Source organism: Rattus norvegicus, chromosome 1 (genome assembly GCF_021556685.1).
Source record: "Rattus norvegicus strain SHRSP/BbbUtx chromosome 1, alternate assembly SHRSP_T2T, whole genome shotgun sequence".
Classification (NCBI taxonomy): Eukaryota; Metazoa; Chordata; class Mammalia; order Rodentia; family Muridae; genus Rattus; species Rattus norvegicus.
The window spans coordinates 9,846,336-9,866,644 of NC_141534.1; the positions used below are offsets into that span (position 1 = coordinate 9,846,336).

The 20,309-nt window shown below is 41.6% G+C and overlaps 1 pseudogene; it reads right to left on the bottom strand.

Annotated features, from left to right (window-relative positions):
- Positions 1–14,433: 14,433 nt before the first annotated feature.
- Positions 14,434–15,331, bottom strand: C1h3orf38 (similar to human chromosome 3 open reading frame 38; annotated as a pseudogene).
- Between the last annotated feature and the right edge of the window lie 4,978 nt (positions 15,332–20,309).

Here is a 20,309-nt window from a genome sequence, read left to right on the forward strand (position 1 = left end):
TGTAAGATATTCCTTTCTTTCTGCTTTAAAAATATCTCAGGCAGGTTTTCCATTCTCAGACACACATACACACATACACAGAGGGAGAGGGAGAGGGAGAGGGAGAGAGAGGGAGAGGGAGAGGGAGAGAGAGAGAGAGAGAGAGAGAGAGAGAGAGAGAGAGAGAGTTGAGTAATTCTGTGTTGTGTTGTTCAAGAATGTCCTGCATGACACCAAACCCCCATATTCTATTGCTGATACCAAGAAGCGCTTGCTGACAGGAGCCTGATCTGGCTGTTCCCTGAGAGGCTCTGCTAGCAGCTGACCAGCACAGACGCAGATATTCACAGCCAACCATCAGACTGAGCCTGGAGACCCTGAAGGAGGAGTTAGGGGAAGGACTGAAAGAGCTGAAGGGGTTTGCAACCCCATAGGAAGAACAATATCAACTAACCGGACCACCCAGAGCTCCCGGGGATTAAACCGCCAACCAAAGCGTTTACATGAGGGAAGCTAGGACTCCAGGTACATATGCAGCAGAGGATGGCATTATCTGACATCAGTATGAGGGGAGGGAGGCTTGATGACCCAGCATAGAGAGACGCTAGAGGGATGAGGCAGGAAAGGGCAAATGGGTGGAGGAGCAACCTCATGTAGGGGGAGGGGGAATGGTATGGGGGGGTTTGTGGAGGGGTAACTGGGAAGGGGGACAACATTTGAAATGTAAACAAATAAAATGATCAATAAAAAGAGAATGCCCTGAACATGGAAGAATCTTTAGTTGTGTTGCTTTTAGCCAGTAGGTTGCAGTAGCATCCAGTCCCATGCTCTGATCTCCAATGACATCTTTAGATGCCGCTGTAACTCCTCCAAATGGGCACCATTGCCCGCTCCTGAGAGATAACTCTGAAGGTCACTCCCCGCGGGATAAGACATTATAGCCCATCTATGATTCTCCCACCTATGTGTGCCCTCTGATATCTTTCAAATTCCTATACCATTTTACATTTTTCTTTAGATTCTTGTTCGCCAAGTGTAGCAGTTGCTTTCACATCCGGTGTCAACGTTCTTCTCGTCCTGAATCTGTGTCTGCCGACTGTTGCCTTTTGTGGATCCTGGTTTTCATATTTTTCCACGCGCCTAGTGACTTCCAGGTGGATATCGCGAATCCAAAGTGCTGAAAGTGTGCACATGTTTCACTTCCCTGTAGGTAGCATTACCCTCGAGTAAGCAAGTCACGCAGAAGATTTCTCTCGTTAGGGATTATTCAGAGCCTGGGATCTGTGTAGTCGAGAGCTAATTTTATACTGACTTTGAGCTCTGGAGCTCTTCCTTCATGTCCTGGGTTCGAAAGCAATGCACGCCTTACCAACCGGATGGGTTCCCAGCTAGCTCCTGTCCGAGTTCTGCCAATCACTGTGCATAGGAATTCCGGATGTTTCTCTTACTGAAATTTCAGTCCCGTCTCGAAGCCTTGCAACTTCTCACAAGGCCCATGACACTTGTGGTACTGAGGCAGATGCAAAAGACCATCACTCACGTTTGGGAGTTGTTTTAGTTACATCAGTTCGCCCTCTGTGTACTTAGCTTGTTACATTCAAGGATGCTGGTCTTTTCTGAACTCCAGGCTTGGCATCCTTACCCACAGTTCCGTTCTTTCTCTTTGTCTTATGTTCTTAAGGAAGGAAGCTGAGTTCATTTTATGTCCCACGCCATTTGCTTATATCATAACCTGAGTTATCCCAGTGCTGTCTCTTCTATGCTATTCAGCATGCAATTCCTTCTTTATCCTGCCTTCTTTTCTAAGCTTTCACAAGAAGAGAGAGAGTCCGATAGCAAGTGCTTCATCCTGACCAGCAGCGAGACCAATACTTTCTAAAGGTAATTCTAAATAGATGTCAGTCCTACAGATGGGATGCTTGGTGGGCAGGTAGCTATCAAATCCTCTCACTAAAGCATCATATTCATAAGTCTGTGGAAGGGAGGACATTTTCAATGTGTGAGACTTACTTATGTCTTACTATGCTCTCTGTGGGGTTATGATGATTATTTTGCAACCTTTCCCTAAATATAGGTCATTAAAGACCCCCTGATACTTTGTGAGGCACATCTGGATTTTGCCAATACTTCAGTTATATCTCCATGTCTTACTTTGTGCTCAAATCAAACACACGTGTGCGCGCATGTGCGAGCAAACACACACACATACACACACACACACACACACACACACACACACACACAAAGTTTATTGGACTCTATTTTGCTTTTATTCCAGCTTTCCCAAGAGATTGAAAAAAAAATGAAATAAACTCCATTGGCATTTTTACAACTTCTAAGGAAAAAAAAATAACTATTATATTTTCAAAGGATAAAAAAAAATAAAAGAAGTGCATTTTGGGTACAAGCAAACAAAGAAAGAAAATGCCACGGCAACGTCTTTCTGTGTCTCAGGATGCGGCTCTCCCAGCTGTACAGCATTCATTCCAGGGAACTGCTTTGGCTTAATGCTTGGAAGTCAGAAGACAGTTTCATAGCAACGGCTGAAACTTAGGCTTCTAAGAGAAGCTATGTTTGAACAGAGTCATGTTTGAACATCAGGAACTGCTCATGACTCTCCTACTTTACACCTGAGTGTCCTCTTCATGGAAGGCGCCTCTCCATCTTTTTAATACTCTCTCTCTCTCTCTCTCTCTCTCTCTCTCTCTCTCTCTCTCTCTCTCTCCCACTTAAAAAAAACATAACAGCTTTTCACAATTTTCATTTCTGGTTATAAACTTAGAAATCAAATAGGAAATTGGTACTTTAACTGGTAAACCAAAATTTCATAGTATTGTTGAAGGACATTCTTTTTATATATATATATACTCTAAGTGAAACCATTCCTGTCCATTGTATCTTGGTGTGCTTGGTAGCTTTCTGACAAAATGGCACAAACTAGAGGCATTTGGAAAGAAAGGACTGCAGCTGAGAAAACTGTCAAACCTGTGGTACATTTTCTTGATTGATGTTGATATGGGAGGGCCTGGCTCACTGTGGGTAGGCAGTGTCACCCATGGGCTGGTGGTCCTGTGTGCTCTAGGAAAAGAGACTGAGCAAGTCACAAGAAGCAAGCCAGTCAGCACCGCCCCGCTGGCCTCTGCGACAGTTCCTTCCTTCAGGTTCCTGCCCTGAGTTCCTGCCCTGACTTCCCTTGTTAATGGACCATTATCTAGAAATGTAAGTGACATAAACCCTTTCCTGCCCTAAGTGCTTTCACTCACGGTGTTTCATCTCAGCAATAGAAACTCTGACTAAGGCAGTCGGGACTATAAAGGAGATCTGTATGGCATTTGCACCACGGGGCACACTCATCCCCGTTTGTTCCTGATGCTTCAAACACGTCCATGCACGTGGTTTACATCAGAACGGCCAGATCTTCAGGCCTTCCCTGGGACTGTGGGAGGGAACAAGTCAATTAGAAAGCATTTCAGAACACCTGGGTGGTGTCAAAAGGAACCAGAAGGATCTAGGTGATGTAAAAAGAGCTGTGTCATACCTAAATTGTGATTATGTAGCTCCTGGTCGTGATTTTGAAAGACAATAACTCATAACATATCTGAATGGCTTGTGAACCGCCATTTGTTGGAAACATCTACTTTTCCTGACCTCAGTCTCTGAGGTCTTTAAACTAAAAACAAAAGCACAAAACCCACAATCCTGTGGATTGTGTTCCTTCGTAAGGGTGTGTGCGTGCGTGTGTGCGCGTGTGTGTTTGAGAAAGATGTATGCGTGTACATGAATGATGGTATATGCATAGCTATGTGTGCACAAGTGCTGAGTGTCTTCCTCTAACACTACCATGTTTTAATTTTTTGTGGCAGGACTCACTGATTCTGGGGCTTAGCGGTTAGCTGTACTGGATGGCTGGTGATCTCTGGGGATTCTCCTTACTCTGTCTCCCCAACTCTGAGGGAATGACTACGCATCACTATGGCTGGCTTTGTATACTGAGTGCTGGGGCTCTGAACTTTGCTCCTCAGGCTTGAGCAGAAAACCAGTTACTGATCGAAGTCGTTTTAGCGATAGTCCTTTGGTTTTCCTGAAGAAAACATCGAAGAGTTTTCACTTTTGGAATGGGATTTATTCCGAATTTTAGAAGACAAATAATCAAAACTCAACTCAGTGAAATGATTGAACTTTTTTTTCCCATCTGTCACTTTCTCTTATCCTACCCTTTCCTTATATTTTATATTCAAGCATCACTCTAGACCCCATCTGAGTAAGTTATTTCTTAGCCTATATCCTATTGCAGAAGGAAAGAAGTATACTTTCCTACTAATGGTGATGGTTGACTTTCGCATGTCAGGACTGCCTGGTGCGTACTCAAAAAGGACTTAAGAAACAAGGATTAAAAGCACTAAGAATATATAAAATAGAGTCTGGCTGCAAACCTTTGGTACGAGTAATTTAATTATGGAAGGTGGTTCTTTAAATCATCTATCCATCACAGTAGTATCTTTAGTTACATAATGATGAAAATATGGCCTGCCTTATCTATCTTATCGATGAATATGATAGGAAGATCAGGTGCAGTTAACTGTACCACGCATTACATGTGAATGTGTGGGTGTGTGTTTGCACGTGCATGTGCGTGAGTGAATGTGTGTTTCTACCTAGATTATCTAAGCACCATTCACACATTTCTCTGGAACTTTACGAAAGCAAATCTGTAATGAGTCTTGGCAAAAAATTAAGCAAAAAATGATAATGAAACAAACAGCCATCTTCTTGGTACCTATGTATCATGACATTATTGTTATGTGATTCTAGTATCATAAGATTAGACCCTTTTTTGCACGTGGAGAAGGACTGGATGCCTGGAGTTTATCTTGCCCAAGAAACAACTAGGAAGCTCAGAGGATATCCAAGTCAAGTCTGCCTGGGGACCAAGTCGGTACAGGACCATGTCCCTCACTTGACCTCTGCATCACAAAGCCAAAGCAGTGTGAAGTTAAGGAGAGGCAAAAGCTCGAGGCTAGAAGTAAATGAGGATTTTTTCCCCCTCAATTGCAATTGCAAGAACAAGAAACGTGAGAAAGATAACTTGTTCATACTATTAAAGATGCTGTTGAAGATTAGCTTAATTTTTAAAGCCAGGATATATGCATCTGAGCTGTAGTAATAAGGGATATTTTTCATGCATGCCCTATATAAGGACAAACTGAGTGGGAGCAAGTTTGAAAGATTCCTTTATCTCAGACTTCCCAAGCTCTTTTCCAAGGGCAGGCAGAGACTAAAAACTCTCTCTTGACTTAGCATTAGAGATAAAGGCTCAGTCGATTTTAAAGAGAGATTTAATGAATAACTACTTCAAGGTACATTGGATTATTCAAATAAGTTAGCAAAAATTTGTCTGGACAATACGATTAAAATGTGTAATAGATATATTTAATATCAGAGGCCATAGAAAGAAGGAACACCACGTCAATAGTCTCAGTAAATGACACGTTTTAAGCTAATGGCGAAGAAAATTCAATGAGAACTTTAACTGCTTCATCTCAGGAGAAATGAGATGTAAGAAATTAAATCAAGCAGGCGCATCCGTCCTTTGCTTGGCAGGGATTTTTAACAATGCCTGTGAAGATTTGTCTCGACGGTAGATTTCAAGGTAAATTTTCCATGTAAATTTAATTCTATAGATTGATACAATTTTTCCTTGCACAGTGTGGAAAAGTTAATTTTAAAGTGAATTTTAAGTGGAACGATAAACATATAAAGTCATAAAGTGAGTTATCGTAAATGAGTTTTATGGGCGGAAGAATTTGAAACAGCTGGGCTTCCTTGTGCATTGCAAAAATGTTTTTACATGTTAATATATTAATTTGTTTGGGTCGACTACGGGTGTCTTATTAGAAAATTGTGTATTACCTTGAACTATAGGAAGATATACATTTCTATTAATTACATCATAATTAACAAGATTTCCCCAACATATCTTTTATTAAAATATATCCCCCCAAATTAAAGTGCATGGTCAAAACATCACTTTTCTCTCTCTCCCTTTCTTCATATAAAGGCCCATATTTGTATTAGTGAGTATGTTCACAGACACATGTGAATATACTTTCATATGTGGACTTATAACTATTTATTAATGTGTATCATAATTAACATATTAAAAATAATACTGGCTGACCATAAGTATTCCAAAAAGAGCTTGTGAAAAAAAATGTAGATTCTGGTTTATACAAGTCAATACCGAAAAGATTATACAAAAGTTTAATATTGCCTGTTTTTTCAAAATTGAAGTCCTTGTTGGAACTACGACAGACCCTGGGTTGCCTTTATAAATAAGCTGAGTGGGCGTTGACTTACTGATATGAGCTGAGGTGCTCTCCAACTCCCTTGCCTCATTTAAACTATGCCTTTGACTCACGTAGCACAGACTCCAAAGTTAAGCGGATGGAAAGAACACGGCAGTTCTCTGGTCGTAGCTTTTTTTTAAAAAAGGAAAATTGCCTGGGAGAATGATTGGTTTATTGATTCCTTGGGACGCGGTGATGAATTATTTATCAGCAGAATTCGAGCATCCTAGGTGTTTGGGGGCTGCACAAACTTGCATGGAAGGTACACGGAGAGAATTTGGTCTGAGAACAACACACTTACCCGTTTCCTTGCTAGGACTCTGGCTAGAAAAACAAGTCAAAAATGCTCTGTAAGCCACACGGAGTAGGCAGCATGAGATCTTGGATTGTGTCTCTTGATTTCCATCCAGATGGTATAAAGCACATATCCCTAACTTACAAGCTTGGAGGTGAAACTTTGGGTGACATTTACAGGGAATAGGATTTAGTAAAATAGTGACAAACTTGAGATTAGGGACTGTCCCTACTGCAGAGAAATAGAGAATTCCCTTAGATATTTAGAAATTAGTTGGAATTTTGCATTCTAAATCAAAATCTCCCAGACTTTAAATCTTGACTCTGTATAAATCTTTAACAGCATCAGTTATACTCTTGGGCTAGATTTGGCTTTTGGATGTTGCATACAGTGTTTCTTACGGGTATTTTTGGAAGAGTATGTTGTTAAGAACATTGAGAGTGGTGAGTTAAGAAGAGAGTCCACAGAAAGAGCAGACCCAGCGATGTTTGAGTAGAAAGAGGATCTAGTCACATACATGTAAACAACTCCCATACAGTTTAGTGAGAAGCCCAAAGATCAAGCAAGTTATGGGAAGAAACCGGAAGAGAACCCAGGGCTTCCTCATGGCCTTGTAGACCAGGTCATTTCCTGCAACCTTACACTTGAATTAATGCTCCGATGCCACTGTCTAGGAAAGCACACTGACTTTATCTCTGCATTTCTGATGGATAATAGATCAAAGGAAGAACGAGAGAGCAACAGTGGTGTGACACATTGCACACAGCACACACGAGAAGAGAAGCATGTGTGGCCAAGGAGCACCGTCATATGTCGGTTGTGTATGTATCTGCGTAAACAACCATTTGTCCCGAACGTAATTACATAGGAGAAAAAGAAAAGATAGGGTGGCCTGAGGACCCCCCCCCCCACTTTAGACCTTCCTTAAGCATCAGCAACTCCAAGATAAACTGAATATGTTTCAGGAATTCAAATAAAAACAGAAAGCTTCTCTCTATGCAACGTTTCTGTTCCTCAGGTAAGGGCGAAAGTAGATATGTATGCAAAAATTACAAAACAGGAGTTTTGGGCTTCTGCATAGGAATTAAATCCTGCTGTATTCACCTTTAGAACTTACATTGCACAATGTAGATCAAAGTGGTGAAACTCACTTGGATTAGACGTTTTATTTTTATTTTCTAAACACAGCAACAAGTAGAACTTAAAATGCCAGAATGCCAAAGGGAACATCTTTCTTCTTCAACAGAGTTTCCACTGACTCCGTAGTTCCTGCCTTTTACCAAATAACCCCTGCTGTATCCTTGTATCGCACCAGACCTGCACATTACAGAGCTGACTTTGTTTAGCCACCTTTGTATCTTTTCTCTTCACTTTGAAGTCACAGTACCTCACTGTGCTCTGGCGTGCGTTCCGGATTTTAATGGTGATTATAAGCTTAGAACAAGAAAACAAGGAAGGCTTGTTTAAATAGTTTCCACCTCACATAAGTTGTCATACTCATAATTTCATAGCCAGCATAAATTCACTCAACTTTGCCCATCTTTGGTTATTTCCTGGCTTTTTATTTTTTAGTGTTCTGCTCATGAAACAATGAGTTTGGTACAGGGAGGCTCGTGTAGACATTTGGGTTAATTACCCCTCTTTGAGATTCGTCATGGAGACAGTTATCTGCTATTGAAAAAAGGAACATTCGGTAGAATCTAAACTGTAGGAGGGAACGTTCCAGAATTTCTGCTGAATAAGTGAATATATAAATGAGAAGGCAATTGTTTCATTGATGTCTAGATCACAAGTGTGGAAGAGGGATGTATTGTTACATTCAGGGGCCGCCGACAGTCTTCACCACTTTACCTACTGCTCACATGTTGCTGGTAAAGATGATTGATTTCTGTGGCGTCATGGCCCATCTTGTCTGTCAACTTGATTACATCTGGCTTCAATTAAAACTCAAGAAGCTCAGCACATCTTTGAAGACTTTTCTTGATAGGATTCTCAGTCACTTCTCTATTGCTGGGATCAAACACCATGACCAAGGCAACTTATCAAAGAAGGTATTTGATTTGGAATTATAATTTCAGAGGATTCAAGTCTATGACCATCATGGTGGGAGTATGGCAGCAGGCAGGCAAGCATAGTACTGGAATGGTAGCCGAAAGCTTACATCTTGTGACACAACCACAAGACACAGAGAAAGAGGTACAGGGGGAATGGTATAACTCTTTTGAAATCTCAAAACTCATCCCCAGTGACACTCTTCCAATGAGGCCACTCCTCCTTCCCAAGTAGTCCACCAACTCAGGACCTAGTATTCAAATACATGAGCCTGTGTTCATGGGGCAATGCTCACTCAAACCACAATCATATAACTTGAGGTGGGAAATTTTACCCTAAATCTGGATCATTTGAGGTCAAAAGATCCACCTTAAATCTGGATCTTAAATACATTCTGGCTGCTGCCTACATGAATAGATATGGAAAAAGGAGGCTTTGGCTTTTTATTTCCTACTTGCCCTTACTTTTGCTAGTAAGTTCATCTCTCCTGAGTCTGAGAGAGACTATTAGAGTCTACTTTTTTAGGATACCAGTGTAGACTGAAGACAAGCTGACACATGCAGACTTGTGAACTAAACTGAACAACTACTGGATCTTGGCCTTTGTTTTAGGGAATAGCCACCAATGAACTAACCAGACCACAGCTTGTTCTGGTTAAGACTCTAAAAACTCATTATCTTCCTTTCTGGATTTGTGAGTGCACATACAGATACACAGACACTTTTTTCCTCTAAAGAACCCTGACTAATACATATTGTATGTGGCCTGCCTTAGTAAATTGAGTTGATCCCATGGCTTCCTACTTTTAGACACTCCTTTGACTCAGAGTGAATGATCAGACAGGTATACCCTACATGCAGGCCATCTTTAACACAGACTGACAGCCCTCTTTATCTCCTGCCCGAGGTATTGGTTGACTTTGCCTGTAGGAAATGTTCTCTGTTAAATCCCATTGGAAAAAAAAAAGCAGTCTCATCTTGCTTTCAACTTGGTTTGACCTTGCACATGGGAAATAATTTGAGGCTTTCTATATGCTAATTTTATCCTAACCTGAACAACTGAGCACATTTTTACTCATTCACTCATCTGTGTCTCATGTTTACCTTAAAAGATACATTTGAATGCTACTATATTTATCTTTCATACAGGTTAAGATCATAGGCCAAAAGATGAAGTAGGCCAAAAATTTAGATTTGGGGATGTGAGGACTCCCAGGCACACATTTTCAGGAAGTTGAAATGGCAAGTCTAGAGTTCAGGATGTTACATGATAATCACTTACCTTAGTGATAGATGGTTTCTTGATATCAAATGAAATTTCTATGGAATATGGATAGAGGAAAGCTGAGACAAGGCAAAGAGCTAAAGAATTCTCTATGGCCAACAGATGTGAAATTCTTCTTCCATGTATACCTGGGTTTGTCACCTTGATCTCTCCTAGAGTGCAAAGGAATTTAACTAAGCACCAAAATAAAAACCTTGGTTAAGCTTTCTGTGACTTTGTAAATTCATCAACATGCTTTACTGCTAGCTGTAAGTGGCATTCTTCTATCCCTAAGTGATTATTTTCTAATTGGGGAAGACTGCAAAATAAATAATAGTGAAATGTTATGTACCTATAAGCCACAATATTAACATGTGTTATTATTTAACACACAAAATAATGGTATACAATAGGTAATATTAATATTGTTTTGAGTTTTTATTTTTGAGTGTGCGTTTGTGTGTGTGTGTGTGTGTGTGTGTGTGTGTGTGTGTTTGTGCACGTGCATGAGCATATGCTTTTGTGTCTGTGTGGGATCCTGGAGAGGTCAGAAGAAGTCATTAGATTCCCTGGAACTAGAGTCATAAGTGGTGTGAGCTGCCATATGTGTGAGTAGGAGCTGAAGTGGGGTCCTCTGGAATTGCAGCAAGCACCCTTAACTGTTGAACCATCTCTTCAGTCCCCTAGACAATATGATTATTTCCATTTTATATAAGAAAAATAAAATACCCAAGCCCAGGGTGCTGATATTAACTAATCTTTCCATCACTGAATGACAGCAGTTTGGCAGAGTGGGGGTTCTCACTGATAGGAGAATATGAGCCCCTGGACACCACCCCAAACTCCTTTCCCAACCTGGGCTCTTCTAGAAGGTTCCTGGTTTTAATCCTTTCTTAACTACCCATCTCGGATTCTACAGACTCCGAAGCTTTGTTTAAAGACTAAGCAGATTATGTAGTAGCTACAACCCAAGGCACACGTGGATTTAAGATTATCCATGAAAAAATATGGTGTCTAAGAACAGGGCTAATAAGCCAGGGGTTGACTTTTCAGAACTTAGGCTGGTTAAATTAGTTTTGGATTTCATTAGCTTGAATTGCCATTTATGCCTAGTCAAACCTAGTATTGCCAGACCAGTGTGCTAATGTGACATAATTGAAAACATATTATATCACTCTGCATAGAGTAACATAGAGTAACCTGCTCTCCCTTCTTCCATAGCATCTGGGATCAGGGATACAAATGAACACTCAGATTCTGAGAAAGGGCAAAGCAATAGCTTATTAAATAAGTAGGTTAGGCTGATAAAATGTACCTGTATCATTTTTTTGTCCACGCCAACAGCAGCTATGCCAGGCTTTTTAAAGTCTCCAACTCCCTTCCTGTTCTTTTCCTTCCTGCACACCTACAGCATTGAAAAATCACAGCATCTGTCCTAGGCTCTGTAGGCTGCCTAAATATTTTTTGCTCACCCCAACTCTACATTAGGATTTACCATGAGTGTTACCTGTTCTGATTTTCTGACTTTTTTCCCTCTGAAGAAGAAACACACCCATCCATTTCTAAAATGTTCCCTTAATACACACTGCATATGATGAAAATGTAAAATTAAGACGCCGAAGGAAATGAAAGTGTCAGTTCAATGGGATATAAAAAAGGAGTCCTAGTCAGTAATTCTTTTGCAGGTCTCCCATTCCTGTCTATATTCTCAACTCAGGGTCTGGCATGTGACCATCCATTGCCAGAATGTTCTCTGAAGCCAATTACATAAATCTGAAGCTTTCTGCTATGGTGTTACATACAGAAGACACAGTCCAGAGAATTCTGGAGCCCCAGGATGATGAAACATAGAAAGAGAAAGGCCAGAAAATCAGTGTCTCTCTCTTTGTGTTTCCCACTAGTAGGTTTCAGGCTCTACAACTGTCCTCTGTAGGTCTTGACAACTATCCCTGGTTCTTGTTAACTTTAAGGAAGACATTCTTAGAGGTTCTACGGTGCCATCATCTTTAAGCTAAAAGGAAAAGCTAGAAGATTCCCTTAAAGTGCATCTCAATCATTTCAAACATTTCGTAAGAGCTCTCCAATTTCTGAGCTTGCATAAATATTTGTGCTTTGATATGTGTCTTAATACTTGAATTATTTATCTGCATATTCTAGCAACAGTAGTGAGAAATGGTAGTTTATTTTTTCCTTTTTTAAAAATTTGGATATTTTTATTTACATTTGAAATGTTATTCCCGAGCAGCTCTCTGCTCCCAAACCCCGTGGGAGAGAGACCTCACCGCCTGATCAGGTGGGCATTCCTGAGGCTGCAGAGTGGAGGAGTCCACCAACACTGCCCACCCCTGCCCACATCCCTGGCCCAGGGGGCAACTGTATAAGGCCTCTGGGTTCCCGTAGGGGAGGGCCCAGGAGCGGCAGGACCCCTGCGCCTGAGACACCGCCGGAGCCTGAAGGAAACGGACCGGATAGACAGTTCTCTGTACCCAAATCCCGTGGGAGGGAGAGCTGAACCTTCAGAGAGGCAGACACGCCTGGGAAACCAGAAGAGACTGCACTCTGTGCACATCCAGACGCCAGAGGAAAACACCAAACGTCATCTGGAACCCTGGTGCACGGAGGCTCCCGGAAACGGCGGCGCAGATCTTCCTGGTTGCTGCCGCCGAGGAGAGGACTTAGGCGGTACCCCGAGAGCAAACTTGAGCCTTGGAACCACAGGTAGGACCAACTTTTCCCCTGCAAGAAACCTGCCTGGTGAACTCAAGACACAGGCCCACAGGAACAGCTGAAGACCTGTAGAGAGGAAAAACTACACGCCCGAAAGCAGAACACTCTGTCCCCATAACTGGCTGAAAGAAAACAGGAAAACAGGTCTACAGCACTCCTGACACACAGGCTTATAGGACAGTCTAGCCACGGTCAGAAATAGCAGAACAAAGTAACACTAGAGATAATCTGATGGCGAGAGGCAAGCGCAGGAACCCAAGCAACAGAAACCAAGACTACATGGCATCATCGGAGCCCAATTCTCCCACCAAAGCAAACATGGAATATCCAAACACACCAGAAAAGCAAGATCTAGTTTCAAAATCATATTTGATCATGATGCTGGAGGACTTCAAGAAAGACATAAAGAACTCCCTTAGAGAACAAGTAGAAGCCTACAGAGAGGAATCGCAAAAATCCCTGAAAGAATTCCAGGAAAACACAATCAAACAGTTGAAGGAATTAAAAATGGAAATAGAAGCAATCAAGAAAGAACACATGGAAACAACCCTGGACATAGAAAATCAAAAGAAAAGACAAGGAGCTGTAGATACAAGCTTCACCAACAGAATACAAGAGATGGAAGAGAGAATCTCGGGAGCAGAAGATTCCATAGAAATCATTGACTCAACTGTCAAAGATAATGTAAAGCAGAAAAAGCTACTGGTCCAAAACATACAGGAAATCCAGGACTCAATGAGAAGATCAAACCTAAGGATAATAGGTATAGAAGAGAGTGAAGACTCCCAGCTCAAAGGACCAGTAAATATCTTCAACAAAATCATAGAAGAAAACTTCCCTAACCTAAAAAAAGAGATACCCATACGCATACAAGAAGCCTTCAGAACTCCAAATAGATTGGACCAGAAAAGAAACACCTCCCGTCACATAATAGTCAAAACACCAAACGCACAAAATAAAGAAAGAATATTAAAAGCAGTAAGGGAAAAAGGTCAAGTAACATATAAAGGCAGACCTATCAGAATCACACCAGACTTTTCGCCAGAAACTATGAAGGCCAGAAGAGCCTGGACAGATGTCATACAGACCCTAAGAGAACACAAATGCCAGCCCAGGTTACTGTATCCTGCAAAACTCTCAATTAACATAGATGGAGAAACCAAGATATTCCATGACAAAACCAAATTTACACAATATCTTTCTACAAATCCAGCACTACAAAGGATAATAAAGGGTAAAGCCCAACATAAGGAGGCAAGCTATACCCTAGAAGAAGCAAGAAACTAATCGTCTTGGCAACAAAACAAAGAGAAGAAAAGCACACAAACATAACCTCACATCCAAATATGAATATAACAGGAAGCAATAATCACTATTCCTTAATATCTCTCAACATCAATGGCCTCAACTCCCCAATAAAAAGACATAGATTAACAAACTGGATACGCAATGAGGACCCTGCATTCTGCTGCCTACAGGAAACACACCTCAGGACAAAGACAGACACTACCTCAGAGTGAAAACAACTTTCCAAGCAAATGGTCAGAAGAAGCAAGCTGGAGTAGCCATTCTAATATCAAATAAAATCAATTTTCAATTAAAAGTCATCAAAAAAGATAAGGAAGGACACTTCATATTCATCAAAGGAAAAATCCACCAAGATGAACTCTCAATCCTCATCTTCGGTTGGTTTATATACAAGTGTGCAATTTCTAGGCTTGAAAGTAAAATGATGCTATCTGGTGCTGGATAGAGGAGCCTTATTTTTTATTATGGCAGCTTGCTATTTTTGTAACATGGTGATTTGGTTGAACACAATAAAGTACAGTAGTAACTGAAAAAAAAACCACAGGAAAAATATAAAAAAAAAATTTGTTCAAATATGCCCAAACAAGAATTTCCGCGGTGGACAGTCCCTGCAACTCCAACCATAACTAGTCCATGAGGAGAAGACGCACATTTTAGTCCTTGAGAATCAAGGTTGGGACTGAGAAAAAGAAATTCCTCTTTCACCAATGACAGTAAACGAAGGCTCACCATTTCTGCTCCTTCGTAGTCTGTCATGTTTTGTTCTGAGGTGTTATAATAAAACCTAAGCTTCACATCATGCCAGAAGTGCTGTGGGCCCCATTTATCCTGAGGTGGTCCCAAAAAAGGATTCTGAGAAGTAAGAAGTTCAAAGAACCAGTGACAAAATTCTTCTCCTAAGCGACGACAATCAACCTTTTCAGCTTCTTTATCTTCCTTTGCCTGCTGCTCAAAGAGCTGGCTGTCCTCCGTCTTTTTAACTGGCTCTGCCGTCTCCTTCAGTTTTGGAGACTGTTCTTCCCAGTAACTTTTTGCATACTGAATAAGACCATGTTTTTCAGTAGTTGGAGGTACAACCACCCCTTGTGTTGCCAAATACTTAAATATGACTTCTCGGTGGACTTTTTTGCGCCTCAGAAGTTCTTCTACATTTTGGCTGTACACTAATATTGCACGAATAGCATCTTGGCGGTCCACAGGCTGCACCAGGCTGTTGGTGACGGTGTCGCAAAGGGCCATGATCTCGTCATTGTCCAGCATGCCGAGTAGATTCCGGCAGCCTTCCGACTCTAAGTGGCTGAGCCCCGACATCTCGCCCCCGGGGAAGGGGGCAGAGGACGACGCCACCAATGTCGCCCTCACCGCCCGCGGGCCGTGAATTGACTTTCAAATTGCATTCAGCTATTTGCATTTTCCTGGAATTCATTCAACAGATTATTGGTATGCTTCTTTGAATTCATTCATGAGTTTATGCCTGACTTCTTTGAGTTCTCTGAACATATTTGTAACCATTTTATTCTGAACTATTTTTCTGAAAATTTCTGCAAGTCCCTCATTGGTGGCCATTTCTATGGTACTCTATTTTGTTATTTTGTTTAGGTTTTTGTTTTTGTTTTGTTTTGTTTTTTTGGCACAAGCACTGGTTGGGAGAGGTTCAAAACAGGGTTTCTCTGTGAAGCCCTGGCTGTTCTGGAACTTGCTCTGTAGACCAGGTTGGCCTCAAAATTAGGGATCCACCTGCCTCTGCCTTCTGGGTGCTGGGATTAAAGGCATGCACCACCACTGCCCAGCTGGTACTGGTAATTTTGAAGGAGACAAGTTATCTTGGCTTTTCATGGAACTTGTGGTTTTGCACTGGGGTATGCACATCTGGAATACATTTGCTGGTTAACCTTTGTGTTACTCCTGTGTTGAATGAGCACTTTGACTAGTGTTTGGCTCTTGTTGGCTCAGCTTGGTGACACTTGAACTTCAATTGTGGAATCACTTATTGCTAGTATCTGGATGGGATAGCTAAGATTATCCCTATATGGCTAGGGGTGGCATGGCCTCTGACTATATACAGTGCAGTGAGTAAGTATGTGGGAGGTGGAGTTGAGGCATTACTCATCCTCTGATCTCATGAGCCAGGGTGCTTGTAAAGTGACAGGGGGTCCACTGACAACTGAAAGTCATATATATTCTGACTACATAGACATCTATGCACACAGGGCTGGAGTGTAGGCCAGGGACAGCAATTAAGAGCTGTGCCTTCTCATGAACTAGGTCTCACGGCAAATCAGTGTATGCTGGGACTCACATGATCTTGGTTCTCATAAGTCAGAGTGCGTGCTGGAAGCAGAATGGGGATATGCATCCATACAGCAGGAGTGCATAATTCTGGTATGTGTGAAATTGAGCTGTGGAAACTAGAGGTTACTGACGTTAATTTATAGTTAGGGTGGTACTCTAGCCTTGGTTAGGTAACAGCAGAATGGTGGGTGGGGTTAAAGTCTCTTGGCTTACTGACATCTGGGGAAATAACCTGGGATGTACTGACCTCTGGGACAACAGGAAGGGGCCCAACTCTCTGTGTTAAAGGAGTACTGACCTCTGGGGCAATGGGTAGGGGTCAAAGCGTCTATAGTGCCGGATACTAGGAGATGGGATCTAGTAGGAAGTAAGTCATTGAATGTGTACCTGAAGAGTTTATCATATTCCTGGTTCCTTCTTGCTCTCTTGCTTCCTGGCTATTATGACACAAGCAGCTTTGCTTTACCACATGCTCTCCAGTATGCTGTTCAACCTCACCAAAGACCTAAAAGTGATGGAATTGACCATGCAGTGAAACCTCTGAACCATGAGCCAAGACAAATCTTTCTTTTAAGATTTTTTAACGTTGAATATTTTGTCATAGCAATGAAAGTCTAATACAAATATGATAGAGGGATATAACTATTTTTGTCTGAAAGAATGACTGGTTGCCTTTGCATCAGGATTTCCTTCTTCAAATAATTATTTCAGTTAATATGCTTTTCTACAGTAAGAAAAAATTGAAGGGGGCTGGAGAGATGGCTCAGAGGTTAAGAGCACTGGCTGCTCTTCTAGAGGTCCTGAGTTCATTCCCAGCAACCACATGGTGGCTCACAACCATCTGTAATGGGATCTGATGCCTTCTTCTGGCCTGCAGGTGTATATGCAGATAGAGCACTCACATTAAATAAATAAATCTCAAAAAAAAAGGAAAGAAAGAAAAGATTGACTGAGTAGAAGATGGTGTGCTGCTAATTTTATGTCAACTTGGCACAAGCCAGAGCCATTTTGGAAAAGGATACTTCAATTAAGAAAGTGCACCCACTAGATTGGGTTGTGGGCAAGGCTATGGTGCATTTTCTTGATTGATGTGGGAGGGCCCAGCCCACTACAGGTGGTACCATCCTAGGGGTAGTGGTCCTGGGTGGCTCTAAGAAAGCTAGCCGAGTACGCCATGGAGAGCATGTGGGTGAGCAGCACTCCGCCATGGCCTCTGCATCAGCTCCTGCTCCAGGGTTCCTGCCATGATTTCCCCAGATGACGGACCAGAAGGTATAAGATGAAATAAATCCTTTCTTCCCTAGGTAGTTTTTGATCTTGACAGATGTGTGTTAAAATTATTTTTTATACACAGAAATCACATTTAGAACTTTTAAAGATTTATTTGAATTATGTGTATGTGCCCAATGACTGCAAGTGCCAATAGAGGTCAAAGGGGTTGGGTCCCTGTGGAGTTGGAGTTACAGTGATTGTGAACTACCTGACATGTTTATTGGGAATCAAAATCTGGTGCTCTGGAAAAGGACTGACTCTCTCTCTCTCTCTCTCTCTCTCTCTCTCTCTCTCTCTCTCTCTCTCTCTCTCTCTCTCTCTCTCTCTCTCTCCCTCTCTCCTGACTCATCACTTCAGTGCTACAGATATTTTGATGGTGGTGGCCATGGTGCTAGGGAAGAAACTCAGAATCTCAAGCATGCTAAGCACTCATTGTGACACCGCATAACCTTCACACACCACATGGGGATTAAAAAATCAGACAGAGGGTGTATTAACTTCCTCTGAGTACTTTTAAAAAATATTATAAACAAGGGGCTGGGGGGGGGTGGCTCAGCAGCTAAGAGTACTGACCATTTTTCCAGAGGTCTGAGTTCAATTCCCAGCAGCCACATGGAGACTCACATTTGTCAACAACTCCAGTTCCAGGGAATCGACACCTTCACACAGACATACATTCAGGCAAAACGCTAGTTCACAAAAAAATTTAATAAAGAATTTATTGGAAATATATAAAAAAAAAAGAAATGTTATTCCCTTTCCCAGTCTCCTGTCCATAAGCCCCCTACTCCATCCTCCTCCCGTCCTGTAAGGGTTTTCCTGTCAACCACTCCTGCTTCCTGACTCCTGGCCCTGACATTCCCCTACACTGGGGGGGTCCAGCCTTGGCATGACCAAGGGCTTCTCCTCCCATTGGTGCCCAACATGGCCATCCTCTACTACATAAGCAGCTGGAGACATGGGTCTGTCCTTGTGTAATGTTTGCGTAGTGGTTTAGTCCCTGGGAGCCCTGATTGGTTGATATTGTTGTTCTTATGAGGTTGAAAGCCCCTTCAGATCCTTGTCCTTTCTATAACTCTTCTAATGAGGACCCCGTTCTCAGTTCAATGGTTTGCTGCTAGCATTCACCTCTGTATTTGTCATGCTATGGCTGAGCCTCTCAGGAGACAGCTATATCAGGCTCCTGTTAGCATGCACTTCTTGGTCTCATCAATATGGTCTAAGTTTCATATATACTGGATCCCCAGGTGGGGCAGGAGGCTCTGAATGGCCATTGGCCATTCCTTCAGTCTCTGATCCAAGTTTTGTCTCCAAATCTTGTCCTATAAATAATCTTGCTGCCCATTTTAAGAAGGACTGAAGCATCCGCATTTTGGTCATCCTTCTTCTTGAGCTTTATGTGGTCTGTGGATTGTACCTTGGGTAATTCCAACTTTAGGGCTAATATCCATTTATCAGTGGGTGCAAACCATGTGTGTTTTTTTGTGATTGGGCTACCTCACTCGGGATGATGTTTTATACTTCCATCTAATTTCATGAAGTCATTGTTTTTGACAGCTGAGTAATATTCCATTTTGTAGATGTACCACATTTTTTATATCCATTCCTCTGTTGAAGGGCATCTGGATTCGTTCCAATTTCTGGCTATTATAAATAAGGCTGCTATGAACATAGTGGAGCAAGTGCCTTTCTTGTATGTTGGAGCATCATTTGGGTATATGGCCAGGAGTGGTATAGCTGGGTCTTCAATGTATAATTTTCTGAGGAACCTCCAAACTGATTTCCAGAGTGGTTGTACCAGCTTGCAATTGCACCAAAATGGAGGCATGTTTCTCTTTCTCCACATCCTCACCAGCATTGGTTGTCACCTAAAGTTTTGATCTCAGCCATTCTGATTGGTGTGAGGTGGAATCTCAGGGTTGTTATGATTTGCATTTCTCTGATGACTAAGGATTTTGAACATTTCTTTAGATACTTCGCAGTCATTAGATATTCCTCAACTGAGAATTCTTTGTTTAGCTCTGTACTCCATTTTTTATAGGGTTATTTGGCTCTCTGGAGTCTAACATCTTGAGTTCTTTGTATACTTTGGATATTAGCCCTCTATCAGTTGTAGGATTGGTAAAGATCTTTTCCCAATCTGTTGGTTACCGTTTTGTCCTAACAACAGTGTCCTTTTCCTTACAGAAGCTTTGCAGTTTTATGAGGTCCCATTTGTCCATTCTTGATCTTAGATCATAAGCCATTGGTGTTTTGTTCAGGAAAATTTCATCAATGCTCATGTGTTTGAGGCTCTTCCCCACTTTTTCTATTAGTTTGAGTGTATCTGGTTTTATGTAGATGTCCTTGATTCACTTCGACTTGAGCTTTGTGGAGGGTGATAAGAATGGATTGATCTGCATTCTTCTACATGCTGACCTCCAGTGGAACCAACACCATTTGTTGAAAATACTATTTTTTATCCACTGGATGGTTTTAGCTCTTTTGTCAAAGTTCAAGTGACCATAGGTGTGTGGGTTCATTTCTGTACCAATACCATACAGTCTTTATCTCTATGGCTCTGTAATACTGCTTGAGGTCAGGGATGGTGATTTCCTCAGAAGTTCTTTTATTGCTGAGGATAGTTTTCCCTATCCTAGGTTTTTGTTACTCCAAATAAATTTGCAAATTGCTCATTCTAAGTCTATGAAGAATTAAGTTTGAATTTTGATGGGGATTACATTGAATCTGTAGATTGCTTTTGGCAAAATGGCCATTTTTTACTATTTTAATCC